At 43.4% G+C, this 23175-nt stretch overlaps 1 protein-coding gene, 1 long non-coding RNA gene and 1 pseudogene across 4 annotated transcripts in view; 2 read left to right on the top strand and 1 right to left on the bottom strand.

Annotated features, from left to right (window-relative positions):
- Positions 1-14645, bottom strand: part of MNS1 (meiosis specific nuclear structural 1) — an 86440-nt gene extending 71795 nt beyond the window's left edge. The window contains exons 1-6 of one of the 3 annotated variants that reach the window (XM_072962377.1): positions 14571-14645; positions 13109-13242; positions 10743-10810; positions 8862-8971; positions 7188-7318; positions 5921-6039 (exon numbers count right to left, since the gene is read on the bottom strand). The gene's annotated coding sequence lies outside the window, so the exon portion shown is untranslated. The remainder of the gene's footprint in view (positions 1-5920; positions 6040-7187; positions 7319-8861; positions 8972-10742; positions 10811-13108; positions 13243-14570) is intronic. The other 2 variants (XM_072962376.1, XM_072962378.1) reach the window with 2 other exon arrangements.
- On the top strand, positions 8548-9034 carry LOC140696783 (uncharacterized). Its single transcript, XR_012073289.1, has 2 exons — positions 8548-8685; positions 8764-9034. It is a non-coding gene; the product is annotated as an uncharacterized lncRNA (long non-coding RNA).
- On the top strand, positions 13905-16064 carry LOC140696782 (protein Wiz pseudogene; annotated as a pseudogene).
- Positions 16065-23175: the final 7111 nt, after the last annotated feature.

Raw genomic sequence — 23175 nt, 5'->3', positions numbered from 1 at the left:
AATTATGCTTACCCAAGGCCCCAGTCTGCAGTCCTCACACAGACAGAAGTATAATGGGAAGCCCGAACAATTAGTTCCTCCGACATCAACCAGGCTGAGGGATTTATTTTGTTCGTTTGTTTGTTTGTTTATTGATTTATTTAAAGAAAACTCCTGGGTCTTGGATTCCAATGAGTCTGCAGGATTAATGAGAGTCGAATCTTATCTTTCTCATCAGCCAGACCGGCCACTGCACATGGCCAAGAAACAATCCAAGGGCGTCACAAAGTGTTCAGTAAGAATGACAACAGCATCAAAAAACACCACTCTCATCTGCATATGAACACAGCACACATTAGGGACAGGAAAGTTAAAGTATTTCAGAAGCACAGCATTAACGAGAAAAGATTCCTCAGTAGCAAAGCCAGCTCAGTGGAGATCCTCAGTACATCGTTAATCCAACTGCCTTGCAGTAACAGAGACTCAGCATGATGTTAGCAACCAGAAAGCGACATCAACATGAAAACACTGGATGTAACGGATGCTGCGTTGTGTTGCTCGGATCTGTCTTCCTGTCTGAGGACTTCTTTGCGGTCACATGCTGGGAGTGCTGTCACTAGACAACCCTCAGCTGTCAGTCCTCTCCAGAAATTTCCCTCTGTCCCCTGGGATCAGCTTGCATCCAGTATCTGGCTGACGTGGGAGCACAAGAGCCTAGCCTCCTCACTGCAAGGGGAGTCGGCCCTAAAGGGCCACCCCAGCTCTTGCGAAGAGCTCCCAGGGGCTGAGCTGAGACCTTGGCGGAGACCACCCTGAGCTCAGCTCTTCCTTCTGCCCAGTCCTGCTCCTTCTTGTCGACTAACAATGATCCAAGAGCACTCCCTGCTCACCTCTGCGTGCTCACTTCTGTCTCTGAGTCTGCTTCTCAGGAGAACCCAAATTTGAATAATAGGGAAATCAAGTTCTTTGTTTCTAACATGTTATTAAAATATAAGTGTTACCTTATAACAAGGAAATATGTTTTTAACTAGCATTTAATAGGACTATAACATATTGTTCAGGCGTTACTAAATCATTATTTTCCTCAGGGTACAGGTAGGGCTGGTTGATTTACTGTGATAGAAAGCCAAGCAAGAGGGAGAAGAGCGTTGGAGGCAGACTACCAAGCTGTGAAGGGCCCTACTCGGGAAATTATACTGGGGGCTGGGAAATAGAAAGGAAGTACACAGGGGGGCGGTATTAGGAGGGTGCTAGTCCTACTGGAATCCACACAGAAAGACCTCCAGCCACCCAGCTTTCTATAGGCCTGATGCCTTCCCTCCAAGGATGCTGTCAAAGGCACTGAGGCATGGTGAAGGAATTTAGTGTGACAGTCATCTGCCTCCCCTCTGTTCTTAGTCCCTTCTGCTCTTGGCCTGATCTCTCAGAAAATCTTTCTTCCCTAAGTTTTTTTTATTAGCCGATAGACACATGGTGAAGGCATTTGGATTATAGCAGAGAATTTAAGACAAGGTGAAAACCTTCTACCCCAGAGGCATAGATCTCAGTTGCCAATGGAAGAGTTTCAGACACCAGGACTAGAGGAAGAGAGGAAGCAGGCAGCCCACCCAGAGGCTAAGTCAGATACTCTCCAAAAACACCTTTGACAGAATCTTTAATTAACCATGCCTTGTGCTGAGATTATTCATCTACCTCACAGGGACACATTGGCGGTACAGTCTGCTTCACCATCAGTTTAAATTTTGGCTCTGGATTTAACAATTCATTCAATAGATAATGGTTGAGAGCCTACCAGGTGCCAGAGTTCCAGCAGTAAACAAAACAGACTTCCACTGTTGGGGAAGCGGACAGAAATAAACCAATACTATAATTTCAGATAACAATAAGAGCTAAGAAGAGAATAAAGCAAGGTTAACATAAAGGACCGCTGAGGGAGGGGTGGTGACCTCTTTAGCTGTGAGGGGCTAGGCCAGCAGAGACTTCTCTGAAGAGGTAGCCTGTGAGCGGAGATCTGAATGGTAAGCATCAAACCATGCAAAGATTTAGGCCAAGAGCATCCAAGGCAAAGGCTATATTCCACAAACGGGGGTATAGCAGGAACAGAGTAAATGAAGGGGAGAGTGAGGGAGGGCTTGGAGAGTAGGAAGGGCCGGATCAAGAAGAGGCTTGAAGGCCAGACTAAAAAGAGTTTGGATTTTGCTCTAAAGGTAGTAGGAAGCCACTGGACAGATTTTTAAAGAAGAAAAAATAAGGACATGATGTAATTTTTTGAAGAGCCCTCCAAGGGCATATGAAGAGGGTACAGCAGCAAGCAAGAAGCCAGGGAGAGCAGTCGGGATGCCACGTCTGTGGAGCAGTCAGGTTGAGAATGGTGATGGTGGAGGTGATGGGGAGTGGTTGGGTCTAGAAAGTATTTTAGAAATAAAACTAATGGAACTTACGATGGATTAATGTGGAGAATGACAAAAACATTTACTCAAAGACAACTCCCAGTCCATCTTTGCCAGCACAACTGGATGAATGATTTAAATGCTGATGCAATCAACTGGGGTGGGGGATATTGGGGAGGAACAGATTTGGAGGCTAGGAAAAATCAAGAGTCCTATTTGGACCTGTGAAATTTGAGATGTCTACATCCCAGGGGTGATCTTGAGGAAACAGTTGTATATACAAGTCTATTATTCAAAGGAGAAGTTGGGGCTAGAAGCCTAGATCTAAAGTCAACATGATAAGGATGTTCTCGAAACCCAAGGGACTAGGGGTAGAGCCAGAGATAGGAAGAGACTTAGGACTAAGCTCTGAGGAATGCTAATATTTGGAACAAGAGTTCATGACACTGGAATCCCCAGGAGAGCTTTAAATAAATATTGAACTTGGACCCATCCCTGGAAGATTCTGATTTAATTGGTCTGGGGTGCAGCTAGACAATCAAGAGATTTAAAAGCCCCCGGTAGTTTCAATGTGCATCTAAGGTTGGGAACCATTGATTTAAATATTGGAAATAGGAGGATAAGTCAGAACAACTAGAACGAAAGGGGTCATTGTTAAGGTAGGAAGGAAACCAGGAGAGTAACGTCGTGAAATTTATGTGAAGGGGATGTTCCAAGAATGAAATGGTTAACTGTGTCAAGTGCTGATGAGAAGTAAAGTCCAAGAAGGAAGACAGGGCCAGGGTGGGGTGACCTCAACGTGCAAAGTTGTGGTGTTCTGGGGACGAAGGCCTGCCCGGCATGGGTTAGGGGGACTGGAGGGTGAGGAAGTAGAGACAGCTGCCGTCTCCTGTGTCCCCTCTGCACAAGGACCAGGACCAGGACCACCCAAGTCCTGGGCTCAGACCCAGAGACTCTGGCCACCTCTTGTCCAGCAGCTTGGATCTCTAGTGCCCCTCAAATAACACCATCTAAACGACTTGCCCATAAAGCCAGTCAACACTGACTCCACCAACTCATTTAATACCTGCTGAGCACTTGGATGTGCTGGTCATTGTGAGGCAGTGGGGATAGAAAATCCAATAAGATACATTTCTTGCTCCCATGAAATTTTCAATCCATTGAAGAAGACAGTCACAAACAATCACAACAAAATAGTCATCTTGATTCTACATCTACAACATCCACCTACTTTCCATGCCCATTCCCACCAACCTAGTTCAGGCCTTGAAAGTGAATAATAGTGTCCTGACCAGTCTCCCTGTGTCCAGCTTCCCTTCTTGTTCATCTAGTTAAAACCCTGCTACCAAATTCCTTTTCCTAAAGCAAAGCTCTGTCCATGTCATTCATTAATTGTGGAAGCATTAATTTAGCACCTACTAAATACAAAAAGAAATACAGTCCTCTCTCCTATGATGCTAGGGTCAACTTCTGGTTCCAAAAGCCTGATTGTGTAATCTCATTCAGAGGTAACCACAGTTACCCAGTCCATACATGAATCTCCTTTATGAATCCCTATAATTCATAAGAGGATAGCTGGATAAAAACGTTTCCAGTTGGTACTTAAACCTCCAAGGATGGAGAATTCACTTTTGAAAACAAGTTCAATACACGTTCAAGGAGTTGGAAACGTGTAAAAGTTCCTCCTTCATAGTGCTTCCTGCTTAGCAGTTAGAGTGAAAACTTCCTGGCTGGCATTCAAGGTCTGCTCTAATCTGACCCCGAGGCATTCCGGTTTTAGCATCTAACATTCTCCTTGATGTTTCCTTCCCAGAACATGCTTTATATCACGAAACTCTCCCTCTATTCCCTCATATCCAAGTCCTTCAAGACGGGGCTCAAGCACCATGTTCTCCATAAAACCACCCTGAGTGTCTCAGCACACCCAGCATCTCCCTCACCTGAGACCCCTCAGACATTTTTCCCTACCTTGTGCTTTCCCAGCTTTGCTGACTGGAGCACATGTCCTGTTTTCCATGCCTCACTGAGAGGTCCATGAGACTTGGGTCCCTCTCTCGGGCGCCTCTGTCTCCCACCCAGTGCCCAGCACGGTGACTTGAAAGTTTCATTAGACACCTGTGGAATGACCACAGCAGCAATTTGGATTTGTTTCCCACTTTGTGCAAGAAAGAAGCTATATTAGCTTTCCTACTGACTCTAATTTTCTGATTCTCAAATTTAAAGAAAGTATTAGACATTTATTGCATGCTTGAGATTGTGTTTTTCTCATTTCCAAGTAAAAGACACAGTTGTTAAGGGGAGGGTGGATAAAGACAATAAACATGAAACAATTCTCTTATAAACAGATGATAATAAAATATTAGCTGTGAGCAACAGGAAAAAACAAAGGAGATCATGGAGGGAGGAGAAGGAGGAGATGTCAGTGGTCAAGAGTCACTATGCAAAGTTAGGAGAAAGAGAAGTTCGTTGAACCTGGCTTTGAATCTCCATATGAGAAGAGTTCTGGGCATTTTAAGCCTGAAGCAAAGGCAGAGCCAGGGACACTAGAGGGAGCCACGGCTGCAGTCTGGAGAGAAAGCTTCCCAGCTCAGTCAGCCTTGGGTTCAGAGATTCTAAAACATTCGCTTAAGATAATTTCTAAAATGAAAATTATTTTGAGTCTATTTTCAGTTTTCACTGCTGTTAAACCTCTTTTGAGGGGATAAATATAAAGTTCTCAATGTCTGCACATCTATGTCAATTTTGTCTGTGACTATCTCCTAAATCTTAACTGTCAGCTACTGGGATTTGGGGGTGGATGTAAAGAAGGATCAGGCGAGACCCTGCGCAGTGACCTCCCTGCTCACTCAGACTGGCCTGAAGCCGGGGTGGTCTGTGACCACGGGTTCCAGGGTCAGGAGTCCAAAGGTTGCTGCTTACACGTTTAAATACGAGGCCTGCGGGGCGGACTGCAGCAAAGAGGCCACCCCTCTAGCCTTTTCATTCAGTCCGAGTCCACAGACAGCCCTAAGCAAGGCATGCTTAAAAGTGGAAGTTTAAAGTTCTGGGGCTGCAATGTGAGTTCAGTCTGGCCACCATCAGCACTGCCAGGGCCTGCCTGGTGGATGGACAGATGCAGAGACCAAGGCCCCCATCCACCTGCAGGTGAGAAGAGTAAGGAGTAGTTGTAAGGTGGAAAAAAGGAAATTGGGTGCAGCCCTGATGCACTACCTTACCTCAAACAGGGTGACATTAAACAAAGTCAAATCACATCTATCAAAGGAGTAGTGCTGGATCGTATATTTTCGCCATATATAAATGCTTACTTACACTAAATTTTGGGATAGAGTAGCTTAAAAAATAAAAGATAAAAAGGATAGCATACCTCTAAGGCAGTAGTGACTTAAAGCTTGCTCAGGCTTAAGGGACAAGGGACCTCAGGGCCAAGAGGGAGGACACCCTAGGGTACCCTGGCTTGTAGGGTCTTCTCACACTGCCCACCCCGCTGTACCACCAGACAGAAACCTAAACAATCAGAGGGCAGCAGGAGGGGAGGGAGGGGAGGACCTCACCAGCCACTGGAGTGCCCAGGAGGCTCCCTTTTCATCCAGATGCCACTTTCAGAACTCCTCTTGCTGTGGCCGTCTCTAGCTTGCCATTAAGTCGAGGGCAGGAGGCTGAGGACCCAGATCTAGAGGGGAGAATGGAGAGGAAGTTGTGAGTGCAGGCTGTGAAGAAGCAAGCCCATCCCCAGCATCTCTCTGTTCTCCCTGCCCTATGCTGCTGTCCTGGCATCCGGATGTTTTCCCTGGTCCCCCTAAGTCCAAAGGGATTAAGGAAAGGGGGATAAGAGAAAGCAAGAAGACGGGAAGAGGAGCTTGCTTTGGCCCCTGGACATGCCCAGTGAGGGTGAGCTGGGCCAACAGAAGCGCCAGTAAGGCCGAAGCTGCTACTCCTATGGGTGGGGAAGAATGGAACTGAGTCCCAGGGAGGTCAGGAAAGTGACCCTTCTGTGTAGGTGGGGGATGAGGGGATGGAGGTGTGGGAGTGGTAGTGTTGGGGGGTACAGAGCCAGCCTGAAGGCAAGGTGAGGGGGCAGGTGGGGGCCTTGGGGGCCTCTGGGGAGAGAGCTCGGAAGCTCCCTGCCTTGCCTGAGGCCTGAGTTCTTTCCTGAGTTCTGAGGCTGCCTGAGGCAGGGCACAGGCAGAATGGGGAGTGGAGGGGGCAGCGCTCTGCTCCATCTCTGGGGGCACAGTATGAACCCCAAGATAACCAGGGCCACCCCGCGCAGAGAGCAGAAATGCTCAGCACATGTGGGCAAACAGGAGGGGCCCAGCGGGGCCTTGGTCTAGCCTGCTGGTCTGGGACCCACCCCAGACGGCCAGAGCCCGTCTCAGCTGCCAAAGGCAAGTTGGACCACAAGCTTCCTGCACTTGGCGAGGTGTGGAGGGGGGGAAAGGAGGGGAGTTAAAGTGAGACACAAGAGGAGAGAGACAGCCCTTCTTGTGCATGAGGTGCTGGGCCAGCCACATCAGGAGGTGCTCTGAGCTCTGACTCTGGTGGACAGAAGTGTCTTCCAGCGGCAAGCCCTCAGGAGGCTCAGCGTGGATGGGCGGCACAGTCACGGTCATCCTAGCTGACACCTGTGCTGCTTCTGAGTCGGAAGTGAAGCTTGGCGAAGGCCACATGCATTCACACGGAAGGCTCTTCCCCCGCTCCCACAGAGCAGATCCTTCCACGTGGAGTGCCAGTGCCCCTTAAGAACCACCCTGAGTCCTTCAGCTGACCATCATCTGACCCAGCATCTCCCTCACCTGGGACCCTCAGACTTATTTTTACCTTCCCCATGGGTTTCCTCCTTTGCTGACTGGGGAACATGTTCTGCTTTCCATGCCTCACTGAGAGGTCCATGAGACCTGGGTCCCTCTCTCAGGTGCCTCAGTCTCCTGCACAGTGCCCAGCACGGTGACCTGAAAGTTTCATTAGACACCTGTGGAATGACCACAGCAGCAGTTCCCTGGATCTGTGTGCCATTCTGGGAAAAGAGGAAGCTATATGAATGTTTCTCAAAGCTCTTATGTTCTGATTCCCAATTAAATTAAATATTCGACACTTGCTGCATGCCCAATACTGTCTCTCTCATTTCAGAGACGTGAAAGATACAAGTGTGATTCTGTCGTGGTAACTCAAATGTACAAGGAACAATTAGATTATGAGGCTGAATATAATAAAACTTTAAATTGCACATCATAAGAGCTCAACAGGAGAGAGAGAGATGCGTGTGGTCCAGTGAGGGCATGGAGAGCTAAAAGGAAGAGAAGGTAGTCGATGGTGAGGGGATCTGTACAGGTCGCCAGCCCCACAGATGTTGCAGCCTCGCCCTTGGTGCCTTGCCCATGTGGGCTCTTCACTGCTGCCCTTCCACCGGGGAAACCAGAGGCAAGTCAGGGGACTGGAGCAGCCCCTGGCAGAACAGGACACCATCTCCCTGGTCTTCTTGTTGATCTTCAAGCTACCCAAGCAGCAGCTGCAGTCATTGTTAAGAAGGTCCAATCATCAGGACCTTCCTTGGGTTTCTGCTACTCAGACCTTGGGAAAACCAGGGTGGGGTGGCTGGGAGTCATCCTGCTTTTCAGCTCAGTACGAGTGAGCTTTGCTATAACACTCTTCACAGAGACCTTACCCTGACCATCCAGGAGGGACGTTCCCAGCGTCTTGTGGGGCTTCCCATACCTTCACCCTTGCCCCGAGACATGGGTTATCTTTTGCACAGTTCCCACTGCCCAGGTATTGGGGAGTGATTCGGATGCTCAGCTGGTGGCCGCAGGAACACAACTGTCCTCAGCTCAGGCATCCAAGATGCCCCTAGACCACTCCCCTTCCACCGAGACACAACAGTTTCCTTCTCCAGAGTCTGGTCTGCGTCTGGTTTCCTAGGTAGGACGGCAAGTGGCACGCCCTCAGGGGTAGGCTCGCTGCCTTGTCTGTCAAGATGAGTCAGGGCAGGAGCGGAGCTGCCGAGAAACCAGTCTTGGGCCCCAGTGTTGCTTTTTCATGCAGATTTAACAGTTGCTCTGAGATAACATGGTCTGTAAGTCCAACAAACAGGCACACGCAAAGCTCAGAACACAGGCTGGCGTTGTCATGGTGCCATGCTTTATGGCTTCACAGAATTCCACTGTTTCCCACAACGGCCATCACTGCCCCTCCCTATGGGTATCTTTAGGTCTCCAGTGCCTAGCGCAGAGCCTGGCACGCAGCAGACATCCTATAATGATGCTGAATCCTGAGGGAGACACTTGGCAGATGAATGACATTAGCTAATGCAGCCTTAAAGGTATGGTATGACACAGTGATAAAGATAAATATGCTCTATCTCATTTTACAACAGTAAATCTGAAACCCCATCTTTCAGGAAAGCATTGTCTCCACCGTGAAGCCCACGTCAGTGATCCTGCTTATCGAATTCTGTTGAGCGAGTGTGGAAGGAGCAGCTCTCTGTAATCTATTTACCTTAAGGAGCTCAGTCACGTGCTCAGCTCACAGGCCCGTTTATCAGGATGAAGGATGCTCTCTGGAGAGAGCAGACAGCAGGACAGGCCGGGCTCGGATGACAGTCTGCCCTGTGGAGATTGACTTTAATGAAGCACAGAATAAACAGGAAGATTAAGAGGGTGCAAAAATCAGTGACAAGTTTTTGAGTTCACCTCTCTGTAGGAAACAAAAGGTTCTCTGTACAGCTGAGCGCTGTCTCTGGGTTATAGATGGGGGCATCTGTTTGGTCACTAATGATCCCACACTATCTAAGTCAGCCTCTGTGCCAGGAAAGAAAAGTTTTCTCTTAATTTACAGACCCACTTCTGTGCAATTTAAATTTACCCACCATGTGATTTGCTTTATAGTGAGTAGGAAGACTGAGGCTTTACTAAACGATTTGAGAAATTATTTACTAGGCTAAAATGTTAGTCTGATAAACAAAGACTAAATATGTTTCATATTGTTCTTGTATGTAGTCCTCCACTGTGTGATGAGAAATCATGCTCGTTCAGAGCTCATGACTCAAAGATACAGTCAGTCCTGTAGGGATGACTCACCTTATAGAAGGCCTACATTCTTGGAATAAAACAAAAATGAAAACTAGTCTTCCTCATTAAACAGGGCCATGTCCACAGGAACTTAATGGCATTCAGACATTTTACTGTATATTGCTTCAGTTTCTCATTCAATATATGATTTTTCCCCAATGAATAGAAAGAAGTTACAAAACAGCCAGAGGACATAGTCTAATATTCACACCCATCTTTTGAAGATGACAGTTTCATTTAGAGGATCTAAATGGGGATCTTATTTCGTTGTCATTTCCTTTTGAATACGTAGATCTTACTAAAGGTGGGAGCAGAATTTTGATTCATATAGCGTCTTCCTTATTCTTTAATTGAACTGTGAGAACGGGGGAGGGGGTGTACGTTAATATGTTCACGGGACAGGATGCAGACATGCTGCGGTATTGTAGCCTTCCTACCAGTAGATGGCACTCTGGTTCAAATTGCTATTCTAAGCTTTCAGTTGCCCAGCACGAACACTTCGAACACTTTGTGAGCAGTAATTGTGAGGAAGACACTGTACCAGTCCACTGAGATGTATCCAAGGAAAATGTGCAGCAACACAACAGAAACTCAAAACAATTCTGGGCAAACTATTTTAGGAGTGTTGGCTTGTACAAGGATACAGGGGACAGTCCTAATAGAGTAATGGGAGGTGGGTAATAGTGCAGTGGTAGAATGCATGCTTAACATGCACAAAGTCCTGGGTTCTATCCCCAGTACCTCCATTAAAAAAAAAATAACAGGGTGATCAGAATGCTTGGACTCGATGAGATTAGTTGAGAACTCCTTTATGGAAGAGTTTCCTTAAGCAGAGTGCTTGAATGCAGAGGAAGGGACATGAGGCCGCAAGAGGCAGGTGTTCGAGGTAGAAGTCAGTCTACTTTAAGATACTTATCTGATGTAGGCTCAATGTTAATAGCTAAGCTTCATACAATGATAAGAAAGTGGTGGGGGCAGGTAAGGGAGGGAGCAAGAAAAACACTCAGCTTTGCAAAAATAAACAAAAATAAAACACGGTCAGCCAAAATTAGGCCTTCCATCTGATTTTCACTTTTGATTATCACAGTAAATAAAATACAGATCAGCTAATTCAGCCAATATCTTTAATTTCTGGGTTTGTATAAGTGTTAAGTACTTATATTTATATTTTACATTATATAATTCTGGAGATGGTGGAATTTGTAGCAATCAAATGTATACATTACATATTCTACCTAAATGTAGAATTCTGAACCATGTGTCTTCAGCCCTTCCAAGGAGCTATGCGTTAGACTTTAATTTTTCTTACCTTTGTTATTTCCTAATTTTCTGGCTTTCTCCTTTTGCAAATTTTTGTGTATTGTTTATTTGCTTTGCCTAAGTAAAGAGAGAAATGTATTTGTGGTTGGGATTTAGCCTGGATTTATTCTTAGAGCATTTGAAGCAAAAGAAGAATCTTAATTGGCGTTATACTTTCTAATGCAGATTCAAAGTTAAAGCAGTAAGGAGATGTTTTAAATAATTCAACAGAAACTACACCAAATGAACAGTTAGTTAAAGCTCTTGAAGTTCTCAAATACAGTAAATCATTAATGGGAAATATGTTGCTTAATCTACAGAAAGTGTTTTCCATTCACCATATGTTACCAGGACTATCATTAAAATAGTAATTTATTATGAGGATGAGTCTTTAATACACAGTGCTGAGGCCCCAGGTTCTGGAACCACTCACTAGGTCAGCATTTTGTGGTTTTAAGCAGTGGTGTGCCTTGGGTAAGAAAAAGAGGAGGTTTATTAATTCTTGATGCATTTTAAACACAGAAATATTGTACTTTATTTTTTCCTGGAACAGGGAAAACTACCATTACACGAATAGGTTAAACGCTCTGATTGGTTAGTTCTCCTCAAGATTGATAATGCCTCCTTTTCAATGTGAATGGATGTTCCCAACAAGCTGTCATTGAGACAGGGAGGATGTTTTTATGTGGTCCCTGCTGTGGTCACTGTTCCGACCAACAGAAGCAGTCTGCAGGAGGACCAGGTAAGTTTAAGAGTGCAGTCTGTTGGGAAAGTAGAGGAAAGGTAGCTGTCGTGTGGGGGGTCATGACCCAAGCCTTGTGAGCCCACTGCTCTCCAACTCAGCCAGTCAGCCTCAGTCCATTTGAGTTTCTTGGTTATGCCACTCTTGAACTGCAGGTTTGCTAGTTTTGATATTTGGAGAGAGTCCTTAGGCCATATTTCCTGAATGAGAAGATGCATGTCCTGTGAGGTAAGTCTGTGTGACTGGAAGGAGGGGTGGAGTTGCCTTAAGTGGGGTGAGTGGTACAAGGTTAACCAAGGGCGGCATTGTGGAGGGCCCTGAGCACCCAGGACTTGGGTCTTTTAGAAACAAGTCTGGGATTGAGGCTCCACACACTATTCCTCTTAATTTAAAAAAGTATTTATTATTGTATTATTTAATTATTTTATTTTGGCCGGGGGGAGGTAATTAGGTTTATTTATCTTTAGAGGAGGTACTAGGGATATGAACCCAGGACCTCATGCACGCTAAGCATGTGCTCTACCACTTGAGCTATACCCTCCCCCCATACACACACTCTTACATTTAGCCCCAGTCGTTTCTGACACTTGCCAGGCAATTGCAACTTAAGTTTTTTATTTCCAATCATAACCCATGAAAAGAATCTTATAGGCCCCTAAAATATTCATGTTATTGCTGCTGCATGTTCATGCTAGAATTTGAGGGCTTGCCTTCAGCTATACCTTAGCATAAAAGAAATTGTAGTAAAAATAATTGGCATAAAGCCATCAACTTGTTCATTTGCTCTCTTTCACTGTAAGGCAATAAAGGAATTAAATGATGTCTCATTCGGCTTTATACATTTGCATACTTAAATGTTTGGATACTTCCTTGCTAAGTAAATTGGGCCTGATCAGACAAGCCAGGAGTGGGTGAATACCTCAAATTTTCAAATGTATTCATTCTTTCCAACTGTGGATTGCAAGTAATATTTTTATTGACTATTATACTGCATCAATGACATGTTGAATGAATGACACAGGTTAACAAAGCTGTATGCTGCTTGTGAAAAATAAGTTATATACATGCTAGCGATATATACTATATTTTTGCAAATACACATATTCCAGTAATACACACACATACAAAAATTAGTGTATCACCATCTGTGAGTACAAATTAAGTCATTTTAACATTTAATGGACAAAATCCAATGGCCCTGAGCTCTTCTCCTGATTGATTATCCAGGCTTTTACAAAGTCCACTTCCCAAAATACTTCTGAGAAGCCCAGGGGAACTGATATGCATAAAAAAAATTAGTCTCATGCCCAATGACCTCATTAATGTATAACTCCTGTTTACATATCTGTTAATTTTGAGATTTGTTCACACAAAGCAAGAACTATGAAAAAAAAGTGGTTCCAATGTAATTACCTATTCCTGTCAACCACAGCATAGAGCTTCCTTGTTTTGTTCAGGAAGCAGCAGTTTGGAGGTGATAGCAAAGTATTCTCTCTTCTCTGTATTCCCCCTCTCCCCACCCATCCAAGATGTCCCAAAGCTAAGCAGTTTGATGTCCAAGTGATCCAATTCATGACAGGTACACACGCACACACACATACACACACACACTCACACATACATACAAACATTACCTTTCTCCAGGTTATAAGCCATCCATCCACAGGGCCTAAATTGGAGCAACTTTCTTTAATTCTACATCCACTATGAGGAGGCATTCAGCCAAACCTTATCCATTTCCTTCCTTTCTTCTCCATTCTTCTTACAACTATAAATAAAATACATGTCTCCATTAGAATAAATTATCAGCATATTACATTCAAATTAGATACAGAGGGTGAAAAAAAATTCTCTGCCCCATCACCCAATGCATGTCCAATCTTGTTTCACTGACACTCACTCAATTCTGGATTAGGAAATTTGAAGTCCCAATGGTGAACTTTTCTTCAGATTTTTATAAAAATCAAATATAAAGAAGATTTGAACAAAATTAAGAAATTTAGTCTATTGTCTTTAAGAGAGAACATACTTCTTTTCAAGTACATATGAAACATTAGTACAAATCAACTGTGTAATCACACACAGAGGAAACCACAATAAATTCCAAAGAATCAAATGATACGTATATAATAAAATAAGAAATCAGTAACAAGGAAAGAAAATTTTAAATGTACATGACTGGAAAGTAAAAAATATGTACCAAAACCCTTTGGTTAAAGAGGAAACTTAGAGTATTAAAAATAAGCCAGTCAAGGACAAAAGCGTAGAGCAAGGCGGCGGCGGGGCCGCGTGCTGGGAGGCGCCCCGGCCCTGCCAGGCCCCTCGAGCCGCGGCCCCGCCGCTCTCCCCGCGCTGCCACCGCCGCTGCGGGACCGGCCCAAGGCCGAGCGGAAGCCGGGGCCTGAGCCTGGGCTCGCGCCGGGCCTGGGTTCTGAGGAAAACGCAATGGTGGCCACGGACTTGGGCTCCCCATCCACCCCTGCTCCCCAAGAAGACCCTAATTGTCCCTGGACCCCTGGAGCAGGTGGCCAACCGGCTGAGCAGCCAAGTGGTTGCAGAGGTTCCTCATGGCAGCAAGCAGGAGCTGCCGGACCTCAAGGCCCAGAGCCTGACCACCTGCGACGGCTGCGGTGCCTGCTTCGAGACCGCAAGGGCCTGTCCAGCCACGCGCGCCCCGACCTGCGGCAGCTGGGAGTCGGAGAGCAGCGGCGCTCCCATCCACCTCCTCCACGGGCTTGTGAAGCAGAAGGGCCTGCCCGACACGCCCCTTGGGCTGCCCCCGAGCCTGACTAAGAAGTCCAGCTCACCGAAGGAAGTGGTCGCCGGGGCCCCCAGACCCGGCCTGCTCGCCCTGGCCAAGCCCCTCGGTGCCCCTGCTGTCAGCAAGGCCATCAAGTCTCCTCCCGGCTTCTCAACCAAGGGCCTTGCCCACCCGCCCAGCTCCCCACTCCTCCGGAAGGCATCACTGGCCCCGGTGGGCACCCCTACCCACAAGAATCCTTAGAACAAGAGCCCCCAGCTACCCCTGAACCCCCGGCCTGCTTCCCCAAAAGCACAGTGGCCCCAGTCTGAGGACGAGGGGCCCCTGAACCTCACCTCAGGCCCAGAGCCAGCCCGTGATAGCCGCTGCAAGTTCTTCGAGAGCCGAAAGGGCCTGTGGAGCCACGCACGCTCGCGCCTGCGGCAGATGGGCGTGACCGAGCGGTGCGTCAACCGCTCGCCCACCGACACACTGAGTGAGGGCATCAAGCACCGGCGCCAGAAGGTGGGCGCCTACCGCAGCTACACCTGGGGCTGCCGTCCCTTCACCGAGAAGTTTCGCAGTGCCGGCCATGGCCGCGATGACGACAAGCGGCCGCCCCTGGGGCTGGCACCCGGGGGCCCGGCCACGGTGGGGCGCAGTGCTGGGGGTGAGCCAAGGCCCGAGGCTGGCCGGGCAGCCGACAGTGGTAAGCAGCCTCCGGCAGCCAGCCCGCCACGCACTATGAAGGCTGAGGAGCACCAGCGGCAGAACATCAAGTATGAGCGCCCGCAAGCCCGCCCTCCAGACCCCTCTGCGGGCCCGGGGTGGTGAGGAGGCCCATGACCTACAGCAGAAGCTGGAGGAGGTGCGGCAACCTCCGCCCCGGGTCGGGCCCGTCCCCTCCCTGGTGCCCCGGCCCCCAAGGCATCACCCGTCAAGTACGTTGGCAACATCTACACCTTCAAGTGCAGGCTCTGAGAGGTGGAATTCCAGGGGCCCCTCTCCATCCAGGAGGACTGGGTGCGGCACTTACAGCGGCACATCCTAGAGACGAATTTCCCCAAAGCGGACCCTCCGCCTGAGGAGCCCCAGGCCCCGCAGGCACAGACAACGGAGGCAGGGGCACCCTAACACAAAAGCATTCCGGATCCCCTCTTGTGCCACCTCTAGCTCCTCTTCCTCCTCAGTTTCCTCCTCTCTCTCTCCTCCCTCTTTCTTTTCCGTTTCCAAAGGAGCAAGCCTAAACCTCAAACCGGCACCCTTCAGGGGCCAGGCACTCTACAGCCGGGGCACCTGAAGCCAGCTAGCCGCCCTTTCCCTAGCCCGAGGACTCTGGGGCCACACAGGGCATCTTTCTTCAGCCCACCGGGTTCAGCAGAGGCAGCAGCCAGGTATCTGATGGCAGCCGATCTGTTCACAGGGGAGGAAGGCCAGAGCTCTCCCACGTCTAGCAGCCAGGCAGGCCTATGTTCGCCATCTGTGGCCATTTGCAAAGCCCCAAGGTCCCCTCCTGCCCTTGTGAATATCCTCTCACACACGCACGCGCACGTACCTCGTGAGACCCGGGAATCTGCCCCAGCCCTCCAGTTCCTGAGTCGAACAACGACCACGTCATGCCACCCGCTACCAGGGCCTGGGAGCGCCCCACTGAGCCCACAATGCCACGGAAATCCTTGTTGGCCGCCGCCCCAAGTGGGGCCTTCCTAGCTGGGAAGAGCTCAGAGCTGACAGCTGCCTCCTGCCCTGTCAAAACTCCTCCAGAGCCTCCTAGGCTTCTTTTCATTGTTGCTTTCTATGTATAGTTCCCTAGACCTTTCACTTTTTTAAAAACGCGTTTTGCATAGAGAGTAAGGAACGTGGATCTTTTCATTTTGCAATCCTGGGCCAGGTAGAAACCGGGAGCTGACTGACCTTTTAACTTTTTTCATTGGCCACATTTTGGTTATCGATATACCTAGAAGTATGTAAATTAGATTAAAGTTCTCTTCTGGAAAAAAAATATATACCAGTCGAAATTTGTAGGACCCACTAAATCACTACTTAGAAGGAAATTTATAGATATAATAAACTCGTATCTATCAGAAAACAAGAAATATTTTATACTAATAAGTTAAGTGCTTACATCAGGAAGTTGGAAAATGAACAACAGAGAAAGCCCAAAGAAATATGAAGGAAGGAAATAATAAATATAAGATGAAAATCAATAAAATACTGAAGAACAGCAACACCAAAAACAGAGAAATTTAGCTAAAGACCTGATCTTTTTTTTTTAAATAAGATCAGTGAAACAGACCAGCTTCTGGCAAGAATTAAAGGGGGAAAAAGTATGAGAGATAAACTGCAAATAAGCAAAATACAGAAAGAAATTAGAAATTTAAAATTATACTCACATATATACATATACCAATATATTTTGAAAACCTAGATAAAATGAACAAATGTCTATAAAAGTATATGAATGCCAAAAATTGATGTAAGATGAAATCTAGAATTTGAATGGATTAAAACCACTAGTGAAATTGGAAAAATAAGTTAAGAATTCACCTTTCCATAAAAAGGATAAGAATCCCCTAGCTCAAGACTGTTTTAGAAGTAAAGTCTACCACATTTTGTAGAAATACATAATTCTACCATATGTAGGTTGTTACAGGAAGTAGAAATAGAGAGAAAGTCAGTCAACTCACTTTATGAAGTCAGTGTAACCTGGATTCCAAAACAAAATGATGGTAGTAAAAGAAAATCATACCCATTTCATATATAAAAATGGATATAAAATCCTAAAAAAGAATAGCTAATGGAAACCAGCAGTATTTTTTAAAATAATATACCATAATAAAACAGGATTTATCCTGGGAATGAAGAATGGTTTTATAACAGAAAATCTGTCCATGTAAATCACCACATTAATGAACTAGAAAGGAAAAAAAAAAACATACAACTATCTCATAGAAGTCTAAAAAGCATTTAGAAAAAGTAAACAACTATTTGTAATGTTTAAATATAAACTCTCATTTATAGCTTCTAAAATACTCATGCTATTGCTGCTGCATGTTCATGCTAGAATTTGAGGGCTTGCCTTCAGCTATACCCTCTGGAACTTGTTAAAGGCACTGTATTGCTACCTGCAGCAAACCTCATACTACAGTAACACTAAATGTACCCATTTTAAAATCAGGAAGTAGGCAAGAAAACCACTGTCACTATTATTGTTCAGTGTAATTTTGGAAGTCCTGGCCAATGCCATAACACAGAGAAAGAAGCAAGAGGTAAAAGTACAGAGAAGGAAGAGACTTTATTGTATAATTTTTTGCTGACAGCATGATTTCCTACTTAGAAAACCCTCAAAGTCAACAACCTGTCAGAATAAGAGAGCTAGTGGTTTCATTACACTAACAAAAATTAAAGAGAAAATATAATTTAAAAAATGACACTACTCACAACAACAAAAAAGCTATATAATATCTAGGAATAAAATAATAAAGCATGCATAAGACTTTGATAGAGAAAAATCTAAAACTTTAAAGGGTACAAAAAAGACTCAATAAATGTAGAGATTTTTCATGTTAATGGATGAAATGACTTACTTGTTTTAAAAACATCAGTTGTCCCTCCAATTAACCCATAAATGCAAAGGAATCCTAATTTAAATTTCAGCAGCAATTTCTGAGGACCTTTCCAAACATTCCAAAATTTATATAGAAGAGTACAAATCCACAGATAGCATCATCAATTTTGAAAAAGAAGGATGGGGTTCAGGATATTTACCCCATTAGAAACAAGAGATATCATTTTTAAGAAAGCATTGTGCTAATGCTATAGAGACAGACAAATAGAACAATGGAAGAAAACAGAGCCCTCGAAAATAGACCCACAGATGTATGGGTACTTAATAAAAAAGGTTAACTTAATAAAAAAATGTTTAAAAATAAATGAAATCTTTTTTTGTTTGAAGAAAAATAAGTGAAAAAGGTGACATCTCATATTGGTGGGAAGAAATTGATTCTTTAGTACTTGGAGTTGGGATAATTTCTCACTATTTGGAGAAAAACAAATCTAGATTCCTTCTTTACACCATACACAAAAGTGAACTTCAGGTCAAAGAGCGCTAAGTATAAAATATTAAAACTATGTAACCAAAAGAAGAAAATGTAAAAGAGTGTTTTTGTCCACTTGGGGACTGAAGAGAACTTCTTTGAATAAGGCCTAAATAGTATATGTCATAAGCTAAGGAAAAAAAAAACCTGATGGTTTTGACTTTATCAAAATTGAGTATTTCTGTTGGATGAAGAACATTATAGATAAAATTAACAGGTGACACTATGAAAAAATAATTGCAATGATTAAAGAAGACAATGTATTAATACCTAAATTCACAGGTACACTTGCAAATAAATAAGAAAAAGAAAGGAAACCCAGCAGAAAATCAGGGAAAGACTATAAATGAGCATTTAACATGAGGGAAATCTGAACAGTTACCAGGTCATTGAAGAGATGTTCAACCATAGCAGTCAGAGAAAAAACTATGTTAAAATGAGTGCCTCTTGACATACTTGAGTTTGATCAAAATGACAAAGTCAGAAAATGATATGTTGGCGAGGATGAAGGGACATGGTAGTCTCATGTTTAATTTATTGGGAGTGTAAACAGAATAGCTGTTCTGGAGAGCCATCTGCCAGTAACAGGTAAACCAAAGATTCATACAGCTCATACCTGCACCCTCAGCGTTGATTATATACCCTAAAGAAATTCCTACCCAGTTCAATAAGGGGACATATGAGAGGATGTTTATTGAGAATGTTTATTGTTTGTTCTAGAGGGCAGTGAACTTCTTGTTGAACTTTAGGGGAAAGGATCAGAAAATGTGAATAGATTCTGTGGGATATTACACAGGAGTAGGAGGCAATAATTCAGGTATACATAGAGCCACAGGATAAATTTAAAAACACAATGTTGAATGCAAAAAACGTTACAACACAATATTGTTTGTGTGAAATTAAAAGCACATATGCTTACAGACAACCACTGACTAAAGAGGACACCCCACTTAACACCCAGTTTAGGTTCTTGACACCACGACACCAGTCAGACCCCCTATCAAGGGGGAAACAACCAGCACACACGGAGGAAAGATGTGGCCGCCATCCACACTAAAAACAGTCCTCACGACAAAAATATCAGGTGTGAGTAGTCTACACAGGGATGCAACCACACAAAAACAGCCCTTCAAGATCACAATACTCCTAAAACAGTACTTCAAGACGGCTATTACTCCTAAATTCATAGAGTCAGAGAAATATACGTAAAACGAAGAAGCAGAGAAACCACTCCCAATTAAAAGAACAAGAGAAATACCCTGAAAGAACAAACAATGAAACAGACTTCTCCAATCTACCAGATCTCAAGTTTGAAAAGGAGACAATAAAAAATACTGAAAGAACAAAAATGGCTATCAACAGAAATGCAGATCACTATAACAAGGAACTAGGAACAATAAAGAGAAATCAAGTAAAATTAGAAAACTCATTTGTTTAGACAAAAGCCAAGACAAAGGCAATAAATTAACAAACTAAAGAATGCAGAGGAATGAATAAGTGACCTGGAAGACAGAATAATGGAAATCACCCAATCAGAACAGCAGGCAGGAAGACAAATTTTTAAAAATGAAAGCAATATAAGACACCTATGGGATAACATAAAGCATGCCAATCTGTGTGTAATAGGGAACCCAGAAGGAGTTAAAAGAGAAATGGGAATTGAAAATGTATCTGAAGAAATTATGGCTGAAAACTTCCCAAACTCAAACAGACCTACACCAATACATAATTAAAATGGCAGAAGTTAAAGAGAAAATTCTAAACTCAGCAAGAGAAAAACAGAGTTAGCTACAAGGGAACCCCCATAAGGCACTCAGCTGATTTCTCAGTAGAAATGTTGCAGGCCAGAAGGGAGTGGCAAGACACATTCAAAGTCCTGAAAGAGGAAAAACTGTAACTAAGGATACTCTACCCAGCAAGACTCTCATTAAAATAGAAGAAGAGATAAAGAATTTCCCAGACGAGCAAAAACTAAAAGAATACAGTCATCTTAAACCTATACTAAAAGAAATATTAAAAGGTCTTCTCAAAATAGAGAAAAAGCAGGAATCAATAGAAAAGATAAAATCACAACTGGAAATGTGATGATAACTCCAATGAATAGTGACAGAAAAAAACATGATGTAAAAGAAGCTAAATCATAAAATGTGAGGGAGGGAAGTAAAAAAATGCAGATTTTTTTTCCTTCTTTTGTTCTTCAGATTGTGTTTGAGCCTGGGACCAGATGGCTTCACAAGTGAAATCAACCAAACATACAAAGAACTTACACCAATTCTTCTCAAACTCTTCCAAAATATTGAACAAGGCAGAACATTCCCAAAGTCATTCTATGAAGCCACCATCACTGTGTACCAAAACCAGACATAGACACTACCAAAAAAGAAAATCACAGGCCAATATCTTTGATGAACATAGATGTAAAAATCTCAACAAAATGTTAGAAAACCAAATCCAACAATATGTAAGAAAGAACATATACTATGTTCAAGTGGATTCATCCTAGGATCACAAGGATGGTTCAACATATGCAAATAAATCAATGTGACACACCACATCAACAAAAGAAAAGACAAAAACCACATGATCATCTCAATAGATGCAGAACGGCATTTGATAAAATTCAACACCTATTCACGATAAAAACTCCTACCAAAGAGGATATAGAGGGAATATATCTCAACATAATAAAAGCTATTTATAACAAACCCCCAGCCAACATAATACTCAACAGTAAAAAGCTGGAAGCCTTCCTGCTGAAATCTGGAACAGAACAAAGATGCCCACTCTTACCATTTCTATTCAACATAGTATTGGAAGTCCTTGCCACAGCAATCAAACAAGAAGGAAATAAAAGGGATCCAAATTGGAAGGGAAAGAGGTAAAATTGTCACTATTTGCACATGACATGATACTATATATAGAAAACCCTAAAGATCACCCAAAAACTACTAGAACTGATAAATGAATTTGATAAGGTAGCAGAATACAAGATTAACATATAGAAATCCACTGCATTTCTTTACGCTAACAATGTAATATCAGAAAAGGAAAGTTTAACAAATTCCTTTTAAAATTGCATCAAAAAACACTTAGGAATAAACCAGACCAAGGAGGTGAAAGACTTATATACTGAGAACTACAAAACATTGATTAAAGATGATTTAAAGAAATGGAAAGATATCCCACGCTCTTGGATTGGAAGAATTAATATTGTTAAAATGGCTATACAACCCAAAACAATTTACAGAGTTAATGCAATCCTTATCAAATTATCCAGGACATTTTTCAGAGAACCAAAACAAACAATCCTAAAATTTATATGAAATCACAAAGACCCAGTACTGCCAAAGCAATACTTAGGAAAAAGAACAAAGCTGGAGGCATAACCCTCCCAGACTTCAGACAATACTACAAAGCTACAAAATCAAAACAGTGTATGGTATTGGCACAAAAACAGACATATGGATCAACGGAACAGAATGGAGAGCCCAGAAATAAACCCAGAGACCTATAGTCAATTAATCTTTGACAAAGGAGGCAAGAATATACAATGGAGAGAAGAGAGTCTCTTCAACAAGTGGTGTTGTGAAAGCCAGACAGCCACATGTCAATGATGTTAGAACCTCCCTCACACCACACACAAAAATAAACTCATAATGGCTTAAAGATTTAAACAGAAGACAAGACACCATAAATCTCCTAGAAGAGAGCATAGGCAAAACATTCTCTGACTAAAATCATAGCGATAGTTCTTTAGTTCAGTCTCCCAAGGCAAAAGAAATAAAAGCAAAAGTAAACAAATGGGACCTAATCAAACTTACATACTTTTGCACAGCAAAGGAAATCATAAACAAAACAAAAAGACAACCTACAGACTGGGAGAAAATATTTATAAACGATGCACCTGACAACACTTAATTTCCAGAATATACAAATGGTTTATACAGCTCAATAACAAAAAAAGAAACAACTCAATTAAAAAATGGACAGATGACCTAAATAGACATTTCTCCAAATATCACATGCAGATGGCCAATAGGCACAAGAAAAGATGCTGAATATCACTAATTATCAGAGAAATGCAAATCGAACTACAATGCAGTATCACCTCACATGGGTCAGAATGGCCACCATTAAAAAGTCCACAAACGATAAATGCTGGAGAGGGTGTGGAGAAAAGGGATCCTTCCTGCACTGTTGATGGGAATGTAATTTGGTGCAGTCATTATGGAAAACAATATGGTGATTCCTTTAAAAACTAAAAGTAGACTTATCACATGATCCAGCAATCCCACTCCTGGATATATATCTGGGAAAACTCTAATTCAAATGTTCATAGAAGCATTATTTACAATAGTCAAGACATGGAAGCAACCTAAATGTTCATCATCAGATGGATGGATAAAGAAGTTGTGGTATATACATACAATGAAGTATTACTCAGTCATACAAGAGAATGAAATAATGCCATTTCAGCAACATGGATGGACTTAGAGATGATCATACTAAGTGAAGTAAATCAGCCAGAGAAAGACAAATATGATATGATATCACTTACATGTGGAAGCTTTAAAAATGACACAGAGAAACTCATTTACAAAACAGAAAGAGACTCACAGGCAGAGAAAACAAACTTATGGTTACCAAAGGTGAGGGGAGCGATAAATTAGCAGTTTTGAATAGCAGATACAAACTACTATATATAAAACAAAACAACAAGTTCCCACTGTATAGCACAGGGAACTACATTCAATATCTTATAATAACCTACAATAACAAAGAATATATATACATTCGCATGTATAACTGAATCACTATGCTGTACACTAGAAACTAACACAGCACTGTAAATCAACTATACTTC

This window comes from Vicugna pacos, chromosome 6 (genome assembly GCF_048564905.1).
Source record: "Vicugna pacos chromosome 6, VicPac4, whole genome shotgun sequence".
Lineage (NCBI taxonomy): Eukaryota > Metazoa > Chordata > Mammalia > Artiodactyla > Camelidae > Vicugna > Vicugna pacos.
Note: the sequence above shows the minus strand (reverse complement) of the source record. Positions and strands in the feature narration are given on the sequence as shown.